Below are 18266 nucleotides of genomic sequence, written 5' to 3' on the forward strand. Positions count from 1 at the left end.
GTCTTCAGCTCCTTCATGAAGTTGAGAAGGGGGGTAGTTTGTCTTCAGAGAAGCGGAGGGTGTCCCAGGCCGTGGCTCCGATGTGGGAGGAACAGCGCCTCCCTGTTCTTGATTTCCTGATGAGGGGTACTTCAGCGAGGGAGAGCTGGGCTGATCGGAGGGTCCTCTGGGGTACGTGGAAGTTTAGTCTGCTGTTCAGGTAGGCTGGTCCGGTGTCATGGAGTGCTTTGTGGGCGTGGATGAGGATCTTGAAGATGATTCTTTTTTCTACTGGAAGCCAGTGAAGTGTTCGCAGGTACTGAGAGATGTGGCAATGTCGGGGTAGGTCGAGGACCAGTCTGGTGGTGGCATTCTGGATGTTCTGTAGTCTGCGAGTGAGCTTCTTGTTTATTCTGGCGTAGAGCGCGTTGCCATAGTCCAGTCTGCTGGTGATAAGGACATGTGACGGTCTATCAGTGTTCCAGGGGGATCCATTTGAAGGTCTTGTGTAGGAGAAGGGTATGGAAGCAGGTGGATGTGACTGAGCTTATTTGGTGGTCAATGTTGAGTTTGGCGTCCAGCATGATCCAGAGGTTTCGGGCTTGGATCGTGGGGGTGGGCGGGTCCGACGGTGGGTGACCCCCATGAGTCGTTCCATGCATCAGTTTGTGTGCCCATGATGAGAACTTCTGTCTTGTTTGCGTTGAGTTGGAGACAGCTATTTCTCATCCAGTTGGCTCCTGCTCCCATGCCTTCGCGGAAATTGTGTCTGGCTGTGTTGGGTTCGTAGCTGCAAGTGAAAAAGCTATAACGCAGTCATCACTGGCTATGTCATAAAGCCTTTATCTTCACTTTCAGCCAGTAGCAACAAGGCTAAAAATCTTTGGCAAAGCCAATAGATCTCGCATTAGCAAGATATATTGGCTTTGCCAATGCTTGTTATTTAATGTGAGACATTGAGCGATTCAAAGTCAGAGGAAGCTCACCCAACGCAAGGAATTGAACCTGTTTTCAAGGTTTGAAAGAAGTTCTATTAGGCCCCCTCCTCTTCCCTAAGTATCAGCAAGAGCGAGTGTTTGTGAGTGTCGGGAGGGCAGAGTCCATTTGTCAACCCGACTCCCTACGCCCCCACATCAAAAGACAGAACCACAAGGGAAAATAGCCAGGTCTGCCAGGCCGGGAACAATGCAGGCTATTAACGCCAGTTCCACAACTAATCTGTTAAACCTCCAGCCAAACTCAACCTGTGCCACAGTTGGCAGGAGGAGGCAGAGACAGCACATGCCGACTATCGTAGAAAGGCTCGGACATATACCAATGAAAATTCCACAGCCAATCACCACTTCGAATTCTTTATGGATCACTATGATTGGTTGGCTTTTCTCAGTAACTCCAATCATAGGTAATTTTACACAATAACAGTACCTTCAAGCTCAGAATATGTCCTATCGTGGGATTGGTTACTAAGCGACCCGGAAGTGTTAAAATTACGGTCAAATGATATCCTTCAAAATGTAAGCAACGGACGTTAGATAGTAGCTACTGATGGTCCCTGGAAATAGTTAAAAGATGGCCATCTTATTTAGTTTTTGTTCCCTGGTTAGGCTCTTTTTCTTCATGATGTGTTAGACTTGTCTTGTTTTGTTCTGCTTGTTTCCACCCTAAAGCCTAATAAGGCTATCAGCGCTCAACCCCTCGGTGAGTACCGAATTATACCGGCAAGTGTGAGAGCATTGGCTTTGTACAGCAGTGACGTTTAATATCTGCTTGGAAAAAAAAATCCCGCAGGTCTTCAGTGTTTTTCTTTTTCACCAAAGTGGTGGCAGGTACGCATACAAGCCAACGTTTTACGAGAGGAAAGTGGCTAAATTAATATTCATAATAATAATAATAATTGGGAGAACTATTTCCCCCATTGACTTTTATTGAAGGAGAAACAATTGTTGGTGGGCGATAGCTAAAATGAAACAATTTCTGGCTTCAAACATCGGGAGTCTCCCACCTGAATCGGGTCTGTTTGTATTTATGAATGTACGTTTGATCTGTGGGCGTGCTCATAAATTGAAGAGTTGGTACTGTTTCATTTAATTTGTTGATGATTGTGTGAAAACTGCTTTAATGATCAGCTACTGTTTGCGCTAGTATTAATAGATTGTTCTATCGCCTGTAAATGTAGGTGTATACGTTTTTGTGCATTAATAAAGTTGTGTATTAATAACTACTGAATTTGGATCTGCATTCATATTCACCTATGTTACACTTACCTGATGTTACTGTCTTTGAAACCATCTTGATATGGCCCAGTGAAGTGCCTTCCCTTTGCCTATGCTAATTAGGCCATCCTCTCATTTTATTAAAAAAGGATGTCTCACCTTGCATAACCACTGTTTATTATTTCTGCTGTATGTACTCAAGTAAAGCCATGTTTGTTTATTTCTAAATGACTTTGTGGGCTCAGTAATGTTTCATCCTTCAAGTTTTATTTCTCCTGCTCACTGTATTGCAGTCCATCACAATAGTTCACTTTTGTTTTGTAACTAGTTTGTTCTGCCATCCCTGGATAGCTTTAGCATTTAGGGGGCTGAATCAGTATTCAGGTGAATCAGTTTTTGGCTAATGCTTAGGTTGTAAGGCATTTAGACACTAAATAATTCTATGTTCTGATTTGCAGAAATTTCTTTTGCTCACACTATGATGAATCTACAGTTTTCATTATATTGTGTGTGAAGATTTTCTATATAAATTCTCATATTTCTGGGTGAGACGCAACCTTTCCGATGCTACCAGGGATGCGGTCCAATTTCTTATTGATTTGCTGGTCATTTGGACATAGACACGTTCTTGATCTTGCCTACTATTATTCTCTACAGCCCTATTACTGAGAACCTCTATGGCAATGACTTTATGCATTTGCACATATAATTTATTTATCGTACCTTTTTACATTTTTGTAATCATTCTAAATTTACGATTCTGCCGATTGAGTATGTCTTCACCCGATTTACTGTATTTTTGATATGCTGTGTTACTTCGTTTCTCGGGACATATTACCTCATGAAATTGAGGTTTAATACCGTCTCCGATCCACCCACCCATCCGTCGCGTCCTGTTGAGGTATAAGATTTTAGGTATTCCCTGTACCTAGACGGGTGATGACCACACCTTACTTTTATATTTCAAGACAGGCAGAGTATTGGATATTATAGCAAAAGCTATTTATGACACCTAATATCTACTCGCAGATGTCAATTTACACGAGATTTTCGCTGCCTTAGTATGTCACAGAAGTTCTACCTGACTTTTAATAGCCGAATTACAAATGGCTGGTGGGAGATTTTACTTGTGAAATGTACATTTGTCCTGTTATTTGAATCCATTGGTTTCCTCGCTGTAATTCTGTCTTTGACAGAAATGTTATTAACCGCAGCGAACTGATGTTGCCTGGAAATACTCCAGCATATTCATGTAAAATAAGATTACTTGTTTGAAAGGCGTAGGTGATTTCAGTAATCTCCAGAGAGACTGACAATATGAAACTTCTTTATTTTTCTGATGGAAATTTTTAATCTTGAGAGTCCCTGAAATATGTCGTAGAAACCTCCCTTGATTTGGCTTTTTTAAATTGTATTATATATTTTTTATTTAACTACAGATGACGTGTTTAGGCGATATTTTGTCTACTTCAACGTAAAAGTCCAGCGTTAAATATGGTTATTTTTATGTTTATATACATTACTTGACACTTTTCCCTAATATTAGTAGGGTTTTACCTTGATGGTTGTATAATTTATATCTAAGATACAGGTAGTTTTATGTATTTATTTCTTGATAGAGTTTGTTCTGGTAGCACGTCTTACGTTTTCATGGATGTTCTGTGGTATTGTGTAATACGTTTTTCTGAATGGAGGAAAAGGCTTCGAATGCCCGAACCATGCACACAGACAGTACTAATGTTGTGTGTGAACTGCAGATACAACTGCATAACAGTTTCCTTCAAATACCACTGAATGTGTGTTTCTTTATCTTCACTTTTGATTCGATGAGTTGTATTCTTCTACTACTCAAATCTGGTACTATTTTTTGTTTTTTGTTTCGCAGTTCTTCATTTAAAGTTTACAAAGGGAAGGGAAACAGCAACAGGGCACAACAGGCAATGGAATGCTCAAATCCGGCTGCCCTTAGCCGACAGAAAAAATAAGGCCTTGTATAATATTTAAATAGTTTAAAATAGAACAGTCATGTCTGAGCCCAGAATAGACGAGGGAGGATTGTGGCCCTGGGGTAGGGGTGGGGACTGAAAGGGGGACGGGGTAGAGGACATGGGAGAGAGGGAGGCTGCATGGGGGAAGAAATAGGGGCAGAAGATAGGAGTGGGAGATAGGTGGGTAAGAGCGGGACCGTGGGTGAAGAAGCTGACAGGAGAGAGAGCAGAGAAAGCAGATGCAGTACTGTGAACAAGACACAAGTCAGAAAGAAGAGGGGAAGGGATAAAGAGAAGAAGAGACCTAAGGTGCGATGCCATTCCCCAGGCGAAGCTGGCAGGCCTGCCAAGGTGCTCGCCCTACAGGCAGTTTGGGGCATTCTGACCTCAGCCATTTGGAGGAAAGGTGCCCAAGTGCAGAGAAAGGACTCTGCCTCATGTTGCAGGTTGTAAATGGTGCATTCTAAAGGCGTTGTCTGATCATTTTTTTTTTTGGGGGGGGAGACTCTGAGTCGGAAGTCAGTTTTTTGCCGTTGCCAGCACTGTATGAAGCAATTGGCGCTCATCTGGACAGGGTTGGAAAAACAACAAAGTAAAGGCAGCGGTAGGGGGATCGATATCGTGGTGCCAATTGCCTCCTAGAATAGGGGAACGGTAGAACATTTGCAAAGAACATGAACCAGATCACAGCAAGTATAGGCATAGCACCAGCAATCGGAGTGGGCAGCAGCTTCGCATTGGCACCTTCACCAGGGTCCAGTGCCAGTCGTGAATTGATTTGAAGAGGCAGAACTTCATCCGGGCCTCTCTGAAGCCATTGCCCAGGGTCTCTGCCCAATCCTCTGGTTCGTAGTCCACCTGGAGGAGAACCTGCCATTTGGTGTGCAGGCTATCCAGCAGGGGTACCAAATATAGATGACTTGTCAGGAGGCCATAGAAGCCATACATCGCCCCTCGGAAGCGACCCCACATCTTCAGGTACAAAACTATGGGCAGGTGTGTGAAAGCCACAGGCTACGGACCTAGCTTGTGGGTGAGGCAATGATGCAACTGTAAATACCACCAGCATTGGTTGGGTAGAAGGCCAAACCCCTCCTTGAAGGGTTTGATGATGTCCTGGTCACATACCTGTTGGAGGGTAAGCGTTCCTGCCGTGCATCACCCACCCCAGTCAAGCACCACACTGTAAATGTGGAGTCCAGCATTACCATAAAGGAGTGCCTGTTCATCGAAGAGGGCGTCTCCCAAGAGCAGGCCGTGGACACAGGACCGAAACTTGACCTTGGTCTGAATCATTGGGTTTCTGGAGCCGGGAGCATAAGTCTTGTGGCGGTAAATGGGGCGCAGACCTTGGGGTAAGCCACAAGGTTATGCTAGATCAAGACCCATAAAGGAGCGTCCGGGGTCTGCATGTAGTCAAGTTGCACCAAGATTATGGCCAAGGTGTAATGTTGCACTGAGGGCAAACCCAGGCCACCACACGAGCGGTGGGCCACTAGGCAGCTGCTGGCCACCCTAGGTCGAGAGGAACCCCACACAAAACCCTGATGTCCTTGTCCACGGAGCGCAAGAGGGAAAAGGGCACAATCAGGAGTAGCATGTCCAGGACGTAAGTAAAGCACTGTAAAGTTACCATCTTGACCTCCTACCCCATAACATGAGACCCAGGCGGGTCCACTTCTTATAGTCCAGCCATGTGCAGTCCAGAAGTGGGCCAGCAGGTTCCCCACATTCTCACCCTGCTCATAGTGGTGGCCCGCAAGCGCTGCAGCGCATATTCTTCCCTAGAGGTGTACAGGGCGTTAAGGTTCAGACTGGCTTCCTCAAGGTGCCCGCCGGAGGGGAACCATGGGGGCCTCAGTATACAGGCGGGTGAGAGAGGCAATGTCAGCCTCCAGGGTCTTCTGTCATTTGGCATGCTGCGTGTTGGCAAGGGCCATAACTTGCATCAGCTGACCCCAGATGGTCACTTTAGCAGCTGCCCACACTCGCAGTGCACAGGGAGGCTACAGACCCCTGTTGTGCCGCAGGTTGCTAGTGACATGAGATCAGAGCTGTGCCTTGCTCAAGGGGGAGTCATATCAGGAGATGTTGAGGTGCCAAGGCTTTCGGCCCAGGCTTGTCAGCCCCTGTTTCAGGGAGAGAAGCACCTGTGAATGGTTCTAGAGTGTGCTCTCCCTAATCTGGACACCCTGGGAGAGGGAGACCACTGGTTGTGAGTCCAGGAAGTAATTTAAACAGGACTGTGTGCTGTGACCGTCAAAAAGAAGGTGTACTCCTGATCTGTAGGATGGGAAAGATGCCAGACACCTATGAGACCACAGTTTGCCATGTTGCCCCCCCCATGAGGGCTCGGCCTGCGTTGTTGCTCATACCAAGCAGGCCAGTATGGTCCAAATCCGTATCTCAGGCCAGATTCCAGTCCTCTCCCACAATCCAGTGAGTGGCATCAATTTCATTTAGAGGACGGTTAAGCTGAAGGAAGAACTGACATTTCGGTTCCATTGGTGCGTAGACATAGCCCACGCAGAGCATCTTACCGCTGAGGTGAAGTTTCACGAAGGCTTACCAACCCTCCTCATTGGTCCACGTCTTGAGCACCATGAGGGGCAGTGATTTCCGCTGGACGATCATCACGCTGCGGTTGCGTGGACCCATCGGGCAGGGAGGGCAGGCGGGTGCTGTAAGCTTTGCCAATAAGATGTGGGTCTCCTGGAGGTGGGCCATAGCCATTCGTTTGCATTGGAGATATGCCAACATTTTTTTCACTTGATAGTGTGTGAGGCCATGCATGTTCCAGGAAATAGCGCAGAGGGGTGTTGGGTGGCACATGGCAGCCATGGGTAGCACAGAACGAGCGAGAGGCGTGGGGCACCTGGAAGGGCCAAGCATGGGGGGGCAGGGAAAGGGCACAGAGCGCGGAGGAGAGAAAGAGACCATCTTGCCTGGGAGAAGGGTGGGGGAAAGAGAGGGAAAGGGCTGGCAAGGAGGGGTGATAGGACAGGGTAAAGAAGGAGAGGAAAACTATGTCTATGGGCAAAGGATGGGTGGGGATGATGGGAGCACCAAGGGCCAACTGGTGGGGGACTTCTTGATTGGAGTCTCAAAGGGAGTCCGAAGGCTTCAACTCTGAACTGTGGGTCCATACCTGGAAGTCTGCACCGCTTGGGAGACTGTGAGCAAATGGGAAAACAGACTGGGGCTAATGGAGGAGCATCAGGGTGAGAGCACCGTTTGGGGTGGAATAGGGAGATGGTAGACCTCCGACACAGGGCCTTGTGTGAGGCAGCTTTGCGTGCAGGTGGGGCACACAGACTAGGCAGACTGGACAGCGTTAATAACAAGACACAGAAAAACAAGTGGTTCCCTACTTTAACAGGCCAAAGGGGTGGGACTGGAGGTGTGCCTAAAAATAGCAAACAGTAAAAAGAACCAGTAGGCAACCATGTAAAGATACAAACAGGAGGTGGCCTACACTAAAAAAAATACTCAATCAGTAGTTCGTCCGGAAGGTCATCAGGTAGATGCCAAGAAGAGGCGAGCATTAGAGCAAGGGGACCTCTCACTCTTTGAATGCTCCAGGATTCACCGGGGAGCAGGACTTGTCCAGACATAGATCCTAGGTGGGCTCTGCCGTGGCCCGAAGCGCCTTGTCCTTGCTGCTCTGAAATCTGTGCAAAGGATCATGGTGTCTGTCTGAGGGGTGGCTTCTCTGGAGGTTGCGATCCTCAGAGCCCAAGAGGGAGGATATCGGCAGGGGAGCAGCTGCCGATGGTTCTCCAGGGGTCGTGTCCATCTCTTGGTCCTGGAGGCTCCTCAGGAAAGAGCGTGGCCCCAGTGGATCAAAGAAGTCCTTGACTCTGCCATTCTTCGTGATCCACATCCGTGCTGGCTGGATGAGGCCAAACGTGATGTCCAGTTTGCAAGAAAGGCCCTCTGCTTGTCGTTGGATTCCCGGGAGAATTCAGCCGCAATGTAGATTTTGTGACTGCTGAAGTCGAACAGACCATGGGATTGGGTCGCATCCAGGAGTTGCGGGGCCTGTTCATGATGATGGAAGCAGCCTGTCGGAGGTCCCGCTCTGTCTGATCCTGCCCCTCACAGCAGACCGAGGAGGTGAGCCCGCTGGATTTCCAGGAGAGGGGAGAAGGTCAGCCCCATGAGCGCATGGAGTAGGTCTCTGAGGAATGTGCAGGTGTCTGGGCCCTCCGTAGATTCCGTGAAGCCAAGGAAGTGTAGGTTGTCACTGCAACTCTAGTCCTTCAGATCAGTGAGCTTGTTGTGAGGTAACAGAGATCCATGTCCCAGTCCGAAAGGCAATTGAGTGTCTCCTCTCCGGTCAACAAGCAATGGTCTGTCCCCTCCAGCCTGTCATTGAAGCCTCTCAAATCCGCCCGCATGGACCTTCATTCCACTGTGAGGTTGGACATCTTTGCATCCATGCTCTCCAGATAGTGACCCCTGCCATGATTTCTTGTAGGTCCTGGTCCATCATTGGATTCTGGGGAAGAGGGGTCGCAGCAGCCGGAGCAGCAGGCGTAGACATGGAGCAAAACTGAGTGACTAACTCAGTGAAGAGCAGCTGGTGGGTCACCTTGTCAGAGGGCATCACTGATGAGCAGGTGTGAAAGGAGCACACTGCCCTGTCTACCTGTGGAAAGCCGTGGGGTGCAGAAAGGGCTGGCTGGGTCCAGTGAAGAAAAGTGCACTGGAGCTGAACTCCACACCCCTTAGGCTTGGGGGCCGGAGTTCTGTCTGTCAAGTGTCCAGTTGGACAGGTCAGTCACAAGGTGGGCCAGCGCTGCTTCGTGGTGGTGATGTGTGGGCTCCAACCAGACCCAGCAGTCCTCTCCAGCAGGTGGGTAAGTAGTTGCAATGGGAGAGTGGGGGGCATCCCCCAACAGAACAGAGCCCAAGTCCAGAGGACAAGGAAGAGGGGAGCCCTCAACAAGTAGGTCCAGGGGACAGCGGGGTTGGGTGGGGATGGGGAGGGCCGGTCTTCACCCCTGCCCCAGTGGTCAGTGCCCCGGCCACCAGGCAAGGGTGCACTGCCCATGATGGGTCTCTCACCCATGGGTCTCTCCTAACCAACTCACCAAGCTTCGCCTTTTGGTGGGGGTGGGGGGAAACTAAAGTTGGGGAGGGTGGGCCGGCCAACTGCCCCACTCACTGAAGCCCCAAAGAGGTGCCCCCTAGGCAGGTTGGAGGCCCACTGTCTCCTTGACGGCACTGGCCATGTGATGCAGCTCCTTATCAGGTGCATGGCAGGGCAGGTGGGCTAATGTGGCTGCAGCAGGCATCAGTGGGCGTTCCTGCCACAGAGCCCTGAAGTCCACCTGTAGGTGGTGGTTCCAGGAAGAGGAGTAGGGCAAGCTGTCACCCCATACCCCTGACAGCAGGAAAAGGATCTGTGGCCCCCTCCTGGCCTCGCAGGTTCCCTCCAGTGCGAACGTGCACTCGGCTGTGTTGACCAGGCAACCGGGTGCCGGTAGCTGTGAGGATCAAGGAGCCCTGACCCCATCTAGCAGAGAGTCAGGGGCTCCAATGATGCCCAAGGGGGTGTCTTGCTCCGGAAGATTGGCCCCTCTGCCCCGTAGCACATTGGTATGTTCACTCTTACTTTTGAGTGATGTGGCCTGTATAGTATATGTCAGTATAGCATCCCAGATCCTTGTCGGTTCCCAGAGTATGACTGTTTTAAGGTGGAAGTGTTTTGGAATCAAAGTGCTCAACTTAAGAATAGATTGGACTCAAGAGGAGCTGCTTAAGAATGTGGACCACTTTATAGGAGTCTTGACTCCAGCCCCTCACTACTAAAAAGCAATTTCATGCTTCTTTATTTTCCTACCTTTTTTTACTCAGTGAGCTTTCTCAGAAAGTAAAAGAAACGAGCATTTGCAATGCAATAGGTCTCATATATTTCAAACAAGTTAATTGTCATCTTTTGACAACAGCACCCACGAGCAAAAACAAAAGAAAACATAAGAAGAAACTGAGAAAACACAACTTGGCAAAATAAAATAAATTTAGCTTTTAAAAATTAAATTTTGAAATGTTGTGCCTGTTGGGCACGTTTTTGCCAGTCATAAGCCTTCTGTTTGCGGGGCACTCGAAGTTAAAAACAACAAATAGTAGCTTGATCACATCAGGAACAGTGGACGGGCACTAATTAAGTTGCATCAATTAGTGCTTGATCTCTGCTCTACACAGAGAAACAGAAGTGATGCGAGGTGTGCCTTGATGAATTATGAGGTTGTAAAGAAGAGTGCCATGCAAACCAACAAATGGTGAGCAACAGATACGCTCCAAGCCCTGTACTGAACACTGCAGAGTCTCGCAAGCGAGACTCATGTGCATGCACTCACAAGCTCGACCCTAAAAACGGCACCTGCATCATTTCATAGAGGCGCATGAGTTGTAATCATGCTCACAGCTATAAAATTATGAGGCTGGGCATGTCATTGCACGTTTTTAAAAATGTATTTTGATATTTGACCATGCTGCACAGCATCACGTTGATGCTGCACAGCATCATGTTGATGTTATACAGCATTGCCAAAGGTTGGTGGCAAAGACAATATGTCCCACAGGTGAGACCTCTTGGCTTTGCCAGTGGTTGTTTGTTTTAATATTATTATTTTAGTTATTTTTTTAAGGGAAATGACAGCTGCCATCCTTCCATTTGCCCTGCTGTAGTGCCATTCACAGGGTTAGCGGCCCACTTGATCCTTTGCTTATTTGGCGTTGGGTGATGGTGTTCTGCTTTGCCCATTGTGCAAACCTGAATAATAAGTAGTCCTCCTTAGTGACAGGGAGTATGGATTAAATGCCTTATCCCATATGTAAAACAATATAATTTTAATCAATGCATGTTTTTACACTGAGTGGCTTCTTACAAAAATCGTTCACAAGCAATATAAGTATTGTCAAAGTGCTTATTTGCGAGGGCCCACTACTGCACAGCTGTTTACTTGACAGTCAGCTCATACTTTGTTATTAATTTTCCTTTTGAAAACGGTTGTGGCCACCTTAGAATAGTTAAAAAACATAATAAAATACGATGGATGTATGCATGCATGGTAACTACCTTGGAATGGTTATTATGATACATTGTAACAGATAACATTGGAAAGTGTGTACAGATGGAATGGACTGTGATCTTTTAATGGTTTTTGATGTAAATAAGACAAAAAGAAGCTACCACTGTGGAAACTAATAGGTCTGCACATAGATATCAGTAACGATTTATTGGCTTTGCCAATGCTTGTTGTCTTTAAATCTGCTGTTGTGTAGCCATTATAGTTATAGCTCCATGCCCGTTAGTTTAACGCACTAGGCTGCTGTGCACTTTGACCTAGATATATTTTATTCGGATTCGCATTGTTATTTTTACAATAACCAGTTTTATGGTCTTGTTTTATTTTCATCTATCTAACTGTTTTTGCTTAGCCCAGCACTGTGTTCTCAAACAAGGCATTCTTGATCACTTTGTGCTTCAGTCAAGGCTACAGTTTGGTACCTTGCCGGTGAACGTGGTAGAAGTTTAGTCTCCAACATTCGTAGAAAATACACATCCTTACGTAGGGACATTTTCTTAGAACATCAGTTGTGTTATTATAAAAACACTTCGTAGTCCCATTACACTTTAAGAGGGAGATTCCAGCCAGGGAACCACGACTGTATGCTGACTGCTGAATGCTTCGCCTCAGATGCTAACGCAGACCACAGGCCTTTGCTCAGGTATGAGGGTTGATGTCGTCCCAGGGGAACCTGAAAGGCAGAATTAGAGTTTAACATGCTGTGCTCAGATTATGATTTAGATAGGAAATAGTCCATAAATCCTAGTGACAATATGATAGCGTTATTCTTTTGCTTCACTCTCCTCGTCACCATTTTAATATTTTCATGTTGTGTCGTCCTGGTTATTGCAGCTCACGCTTTGCTATCTAAAATGTAATTGTCTTATTAAACCAGTCATTAAAACGTATACTGCTTCTTATTGTCATTTATATATGAGTCTGAATTGTGAATGAGAGAACCGGATGCGACCTAAGTGACCACGACTTCCCTGAGAAGCCTAATATGTCATGCGCTCGGCTGCCCAATCATCCCTATCTTCTGGTAGAGATGAGGCACTGCTAGTTAGCCGGAGCAAAACACGGATGTAGGGTGACAAGTGTCACCCACAGTGGGTCATACTCAGTCTCCCACGCCTTGGATGATCTTGCTGCTCAAAATCCAGTAGTCTCATTAGAATAATGAGAGCCTACGCGACACTGCAACTTGTAATGAAAGTGTGTTCATTTCTATAAATAACACAATCCTAATGTCTGTGTGTTTACTAAAATGGAAGCCTTTTGATGTTGACTTTGGATTTAGTTGTTTTTACACCTAGCTTTGTGTATTACAGATATAATCTGTACATCTGCCACAGGGATTTATGATAGATTAAATATTATCGCTGGAGATAAGATATACAGTGTGAATATATGTTAACTGACTGGGAAGATTCTCACTGGCCTGACCTTGAACCTCCCAAAGTAGCCAGGAGACCTTTCACTTTACTCCTAAATGCTAATGATGCTATTAGGGAAGCTTGTGTCAACGTAAAAAAACAATATGAATACAAAGGGCTTTGTTTACTGTTATATGTGTTATAAGGAACTACAAATCGTCCAAATTCTGGCAGAAATGCTAAATAGGGCGTTTAAGCCAGTGGCTTAAATTGCCTCAACTTTAGGGATATTAATATGAAAAAATTCCAGCTGGTAGATTATAGTCTGCTTTTAGAGTTTTTGTCAGTAATTGGGGGATTTTCAGTTCCCTCTCGCTGTAAATAAGACCCTAAGATTTTAGGTGAACTTTAACAACTCAAAGTGCACAATTCTTAATCTATTTAACACCAAACTGATAGATATTTGTGTTAATAACATCTACCTTGAAAGGCTTGAATTGTTTCCATGCTTGGGGTTTTTTAAGTTATAAACTCCACCTGAACACCATTCAAAGTCAACATGTGTAATACGACTATCAAATTAAATGGGGTGTTTAGTGTTGCCAGAGTTCATGGCAGTGTGATCTGAATGAAAATATATTCTTTTAAGTGTATCTGAGATATTGAGCTGGTATTTAAGTGAATATCAAAATATTACTAGGGGAGAAGGACAGGCTACTTAAATGATTACTGGACTCCTGTTTGCTATCTCAAGTTTAGTAGCTTATAAAGAACTTGTGTTAAGTGAGGGAAGGAGTGAATGGTCTCCACTAGAATTGTTGCTTGCTATTTGGAAGAATCTGTTTTCAGCACTTTCATACACATTATAAATTATATTTTTAAGTTGGACAAGGAATGTTTTTATCTCCCAGTACGATTATATTCAATAAGCTGTGTCAGCTTGGTTAAAAGGATATTGTAGGCTCTCCTGTCTGCATTCTTCCTGCTCAATAAGTACTTAAAAGAACCTTGTTTTATGCTGCCTGTAGATCTAAGTAAGAAGATGTTGAATTGAGGAAATATTATGATACAGCATGTATCCCTTTCAGTGGTGGCTAATTCATTGACCTGTATTTCTGTTGGGTGTTCACTTAATGCGACAATAATGAATAGTTTTAGAGCCTGTCTTTTGTCTGATCTGCTGAGTTTATGGCTGTTAATGGTCTCTGTTGGACCTGGCCCTTTTTGCAGGGTCATCCATTAACATTTTGCCTTCCTCCTCCTATTTTTCTGACCTCTTTTTGTTGGTTCTAATACTCTGTGCACGTTATCACTGCTGAACAGTGCTAAAGTACATGTGCTCTCCCTTCTAAACTTGGTATGATTGGTTTACACCTATTTGGCTTATTTAATTTACCTATAAGTCCCTTCTAAAGTGGTATACCATATACACTAGGCTTGTAAATTAAATGCTACTAGTAGGCCTGCAGCGCAACTTGCACCACCCACAGAAGTAGCCTTTCAAACCTGTCTTAGGCCTGCCATCACAGGGCCTGCGTGTGCAGTTCACTTCTGCACTCACTTGGCAAGTCAAGCCAGTTGCCAAGGCCTAAACTCCCTATTTACTACACCTAAGTCACCCCTAAGGTAGGCCCTGGACAGCCCTATGGGCAGGGTGCTGTGTAAAGGTAGGACATATATTTGTATGTGCTACATGTCCTAGTAGTGACTAACAGCCTGTTTAGCTTCTCACTACTGTGAGTGCTTCTCCTCTCATAGGAGTGTATTGGAAATTCCGTCACATATGTCTAAATGAGGAATAGCGTGGGCATGTTTAGTATATTTGGAATGGTTGTGAAAAATGCTGCCTACTGGTGTAGGTGGATATTTTTATTACCATTATAGAAATGCCACTTTTAGAAAGTGAGCATTTCTCTGTGCTAATGATTTAGGTGTTTTGCAGCTTGACTCCAATCCACGTCTGGGGTTGAGTGACAGCTGGGCTGTGTTCTTATTTCTCAGACTACCACTTTTTGCTCATCTGGAACTTTGTGCTGGCCTGTTTACCTGGGCCCTGCAGCTTCGTGCCCCGTTCCCCCAAACTGTCTCCAGGGGCTGGGTGGTGTGATTTCAACCCCCCGCATTCTTGTTGCTTTGGCCCTGTTTCCTGAGTGGCATGAGTGGCCCCCCTTGGCCATTGTGGAGAATGCTCTAGGGGTAGCAGCGTGTGAGGAGTGCTTTATTTCTGACAAGAGCACTTTACTATTGTTAGTATTCACCCTGGGTGCAAGGAAGCTCCCCATGACATTGTGTTTATGGGGTCCCCCTCCCCGAGGTAGGGGAAGTCTCAAGGAGCCCGGGGAGTTGGCACGGATGAGTGTGCTCTCCTAAATACCCCCAGGGCACAGGCTGGCCCTTTCACGAAAGAGATCATTGCCAAGCTTGGTGTCAGGTGCGGCTGCAGTGTCCGATCGTGGGTGGCTGCCAGGTGATTTTTCCTCTGTGTGGGGAAACTGGGTAGGCGGGAGCTGCCTCTCCCCAAAGCCACGGCACTACATTTCTGAGGGCAGCGGCCTCTGTCCGGATCTTTACACAGGGAAGCCCAAGAAGGGTTTCCCCTGTCATTCCCCTTGGTTGCAGCCTCCATAAGATGAGCGGGGAAGCTTCCCTGGATAGAATTGACTGTATTTATTGTAAGTGGAGCGCAGGAGCTCTTACACTAATGTGGTGGGCTGTCACTCACCGCCTACAAAGTAGAAGAAGCACCAAGGTGTGGTGACCACATGTGTAAGGTGTTTTGAGGTGACCAGTGGATGTTCTGCCTCTTTCTATGACGGTCTCATGCTCTCAGGGCTTATGTTGTGATTGTTCTTTCTTTTGCTATACTGTGATAATGACGATTGTCAGAATATGCATTATTTGCTTGGGAAGGGCATTGTGTCTTCTGACATATGTAATATGAAGAATTTTCATGGTGACTTGACAACTGCTTATTCTTGCAGAGTACTAGTAACCAGTGTGATAATCTGACAACTGCTTGGGTAGCAGTGTATTACTGATCTGTGTCATTTTTGGTTTAATTATGTTTTATGCAATACTGTATGTTTTTATATAACTGGTTGTGGAGTTTTTTTTTTGGTGTATTTATTGTGTCACTAGTGTTGTGTGTGTTGTGCAAACGCCTTACACATTGCCTCTGTGATAAGCCTGACTGCTTGTGCCAAGCTACCAAGCAGGTGAGCCGGGGTTATCTTGGGTATGTAGCTCTCTTGCCCTGACGAGAGTGGTGGTCCCTGCCTTGATGAGGTGCCTAGCCTAACCAACCAGAACTCTGTTTCTAACACTCTCCTTTTCAAATTCATTTGGAGTGTTTTGTTTGTTTTTGGTAAAATTTGACCTGTGCTTCATAGCAACCCAGATTTTGTGCTTGTAAATTTCTATTCCCACCAGATGAAATGAAAGCCCAACCGTAGCTGAATTAATTCTCCTTTGTGACCCACTTGACAAAATTCCTTTAATGCTTGTAATGCTGTTGATATTCTGGGTGAGAGTTTATATTTCAGAATGGGGGATTTTTGGAGAATGTTATAGAGCAGACAACTACAGCTCATTATTTGATTATATTTTTATTATTTACCTGCTGTTTGCTGCATTTAGGGAAGTATGGTTTAGTGATCATATGGAGAATGTTTAAGCCCAGTACATTAAATCAGATTTATCAGCCACAAATATCAACGTGCCAGTGCCTCTAAATAGAGGAGGGCAAAGCTAGGAGCAAGATAATAATCATTATGACGGAGGAAGTTCTGTGAGCAAAGTTACATTTGTAGGCTAAGTTATTTTCTTTGATGTTGGCTACGCAGTAATATGATCCAGGTCTTTGATAAATTCAGCTTGGCAAATGGCAGACACAACCTGCTACAAAAAGCAATGGGATAGTATCAAAAACACATTGGGATCCCCTTTGGTTCAACAGAGAAATTAACTGAGACAAGACTGCCAGACAGAGCAGACCTTGTAGAAACCATTGTCCAGGTATTTGCTTGATATATAGCACCATTACCAATAGGGTTAGATACAGCTTTAGCAATGCAAGTGATTAAAGTATCGTAGACCCTTGTTTGCCCCTGCTCCATTTAAGTACCTTTCTATTAACCTGAGCAAAGAAGCAACAGAGCAGGAGCAGCTTATAGATGTCAGTTATTACTTTGCATACCACTACTTCTGCCTTAAGTCCACCCTTCGGTGTCAACATACAAAATTACATTTATCCAAGAATACTGTCTTGAGTGGATGATCCTTATTTTTTACGCACTGCCAGCCAAGCGCCACCCCAAGCTCACCGCCAGCCAAGCGCCACCCCAAGCTCACCGCCAGCCAGACGCCACCCCGAGCTCACCGCCAGCCAGGCGCCACCCCGAGCTCACCGCCAGCCAAGCGCCACCCCACGCTCACCGTCAGCCAAGCGCCACCCCACGCACACCGCCATCACTTTTGTTTTGTTTTGTTTATAAACAACAAATAAAACACTAACTAATTATAAAATAAGTACAAAACTACAAACACAAAAGCTCTAACTAAATACATGACAGTAATGCCAACCGTGAAACTGAACATATGAAAATATAAAATAGGCAGTTTACGCTCATGGTATTTCCCAAAAAGTTTTCTTGGTGTGGTAACTCCTGAAACAGCAGGCCACACACAGCCCAGTCTTTGAAGGGTTATCGGGCAGTTTATCCGGCTCTCCCGCTGGATACCTCTTTGGCCACATACTCTATATTTCTTAGTGGGCAAGTCTTCTTTGGGAGTGGGAGGAATGTGATCTGGAAAGTGGCGATCTTTCAATCTAGCCACATCCTCCACCACTGCTACTCTAGGAACTCTTGCCTGTTCCACCACAATAAGGCTCTCCATCACTGACTCCTGAAATTTAAAAAATGTCATCCTTGACTCAGGTGAACAATCCTTGAACACAATAAAAGCATTAAAAGTTGCCAAATGAAATAAATGTAGGGCCAACTTTTTTATGCCATACGTAAGACTTACGAAGAGCAGTGTAGGGTTCCAACCTCTGATCTACTCCATCAACACCACCCATGTGCCTATTGTAGTCCAAAATGCACGCAGGTTTGCGCACTTCATCAACCTGACCCCAAACAGTCACAGGGGAAGTACTCTCATCATGGATGGTAGATAGCATGTACACATCCTTCCTGTCTGAATATTTTAGAGCTAGCAGCTCACTGTCCCTCTCAAGTTTTTTTACAGACAAGCTCCCTTGGATAGCCTTTCCGGTTAGAATGGATTGTGCCACAAGCAACAGTGTCCGCTCTAAACAACTCCTTGAACAACTGCACTCCAGTGTAGAAATGATCTATATTTAAATGGTGACCTTTGCTAAACAGTCGTCTACCAAGTTCCCACACGATTTTCTCGCTAACTCCAAAAGTGGGCGGACAACCAGGAGAGTCAATACTGGAATCCCACCAGTGTAGACCCGGAAATTATACACGTATCCTGTACTACTTTCTGATAGCATATACAATTTAATTCCATACTGTGCCCTCTTACTAGGAATGTACTGCTTAAAAACTAAACGCCCCTTGAAAAGGACCGAAGACTAGTCCACACTTATCTCTTTGCCTGGAA

At 45.7% G+C, this 18266-nt stretch overlaps 1 protein-coding gene across 4 annotated transcripts in view; it reads left to right on the plus strand.

Moving 5' to 3' along the window:
* The first annotated feature begins 1435 nt into the window (after positions 1-1435).
* ZDHHC1 (zinc finger DHHC-type containing 1) overlaps positions 1436-18266 on the plus strand; it is a 698520-nt gene continuing 681689 nt past the window's right edge. For 2 of the 4 annotated variants that reach the window (XM_069217652.1, XM_069217654.1), the window contains exon 1: positions 1471-1677. The gene's annotated coding sequence lies outside the window, so the exon portion shown is untranslated. Of the gene's footprint in view, positions 1678-18266 lie in introns of all 4 variants that reach the window. The other 2 variants (XM_069217653.1, XM_069217655.1) reach the window with 2 other exon arrangements.

Source organism: Pleurodeles waltl, chromosome 12 (genome assembly GCF_031143425.1).
Source record: "Pleurodeles waltl isolate 20211129_DDA chromosome 12, aPleWal1.hap1.20221129, whole genome shotgun sequence".
NCBI classification, from domain to species: Eukaryota; Metazoa; Chordata; class Amphibia; order Caudata; family Salamandridae; genus Pleurodeles; species Pleurodeles waltl.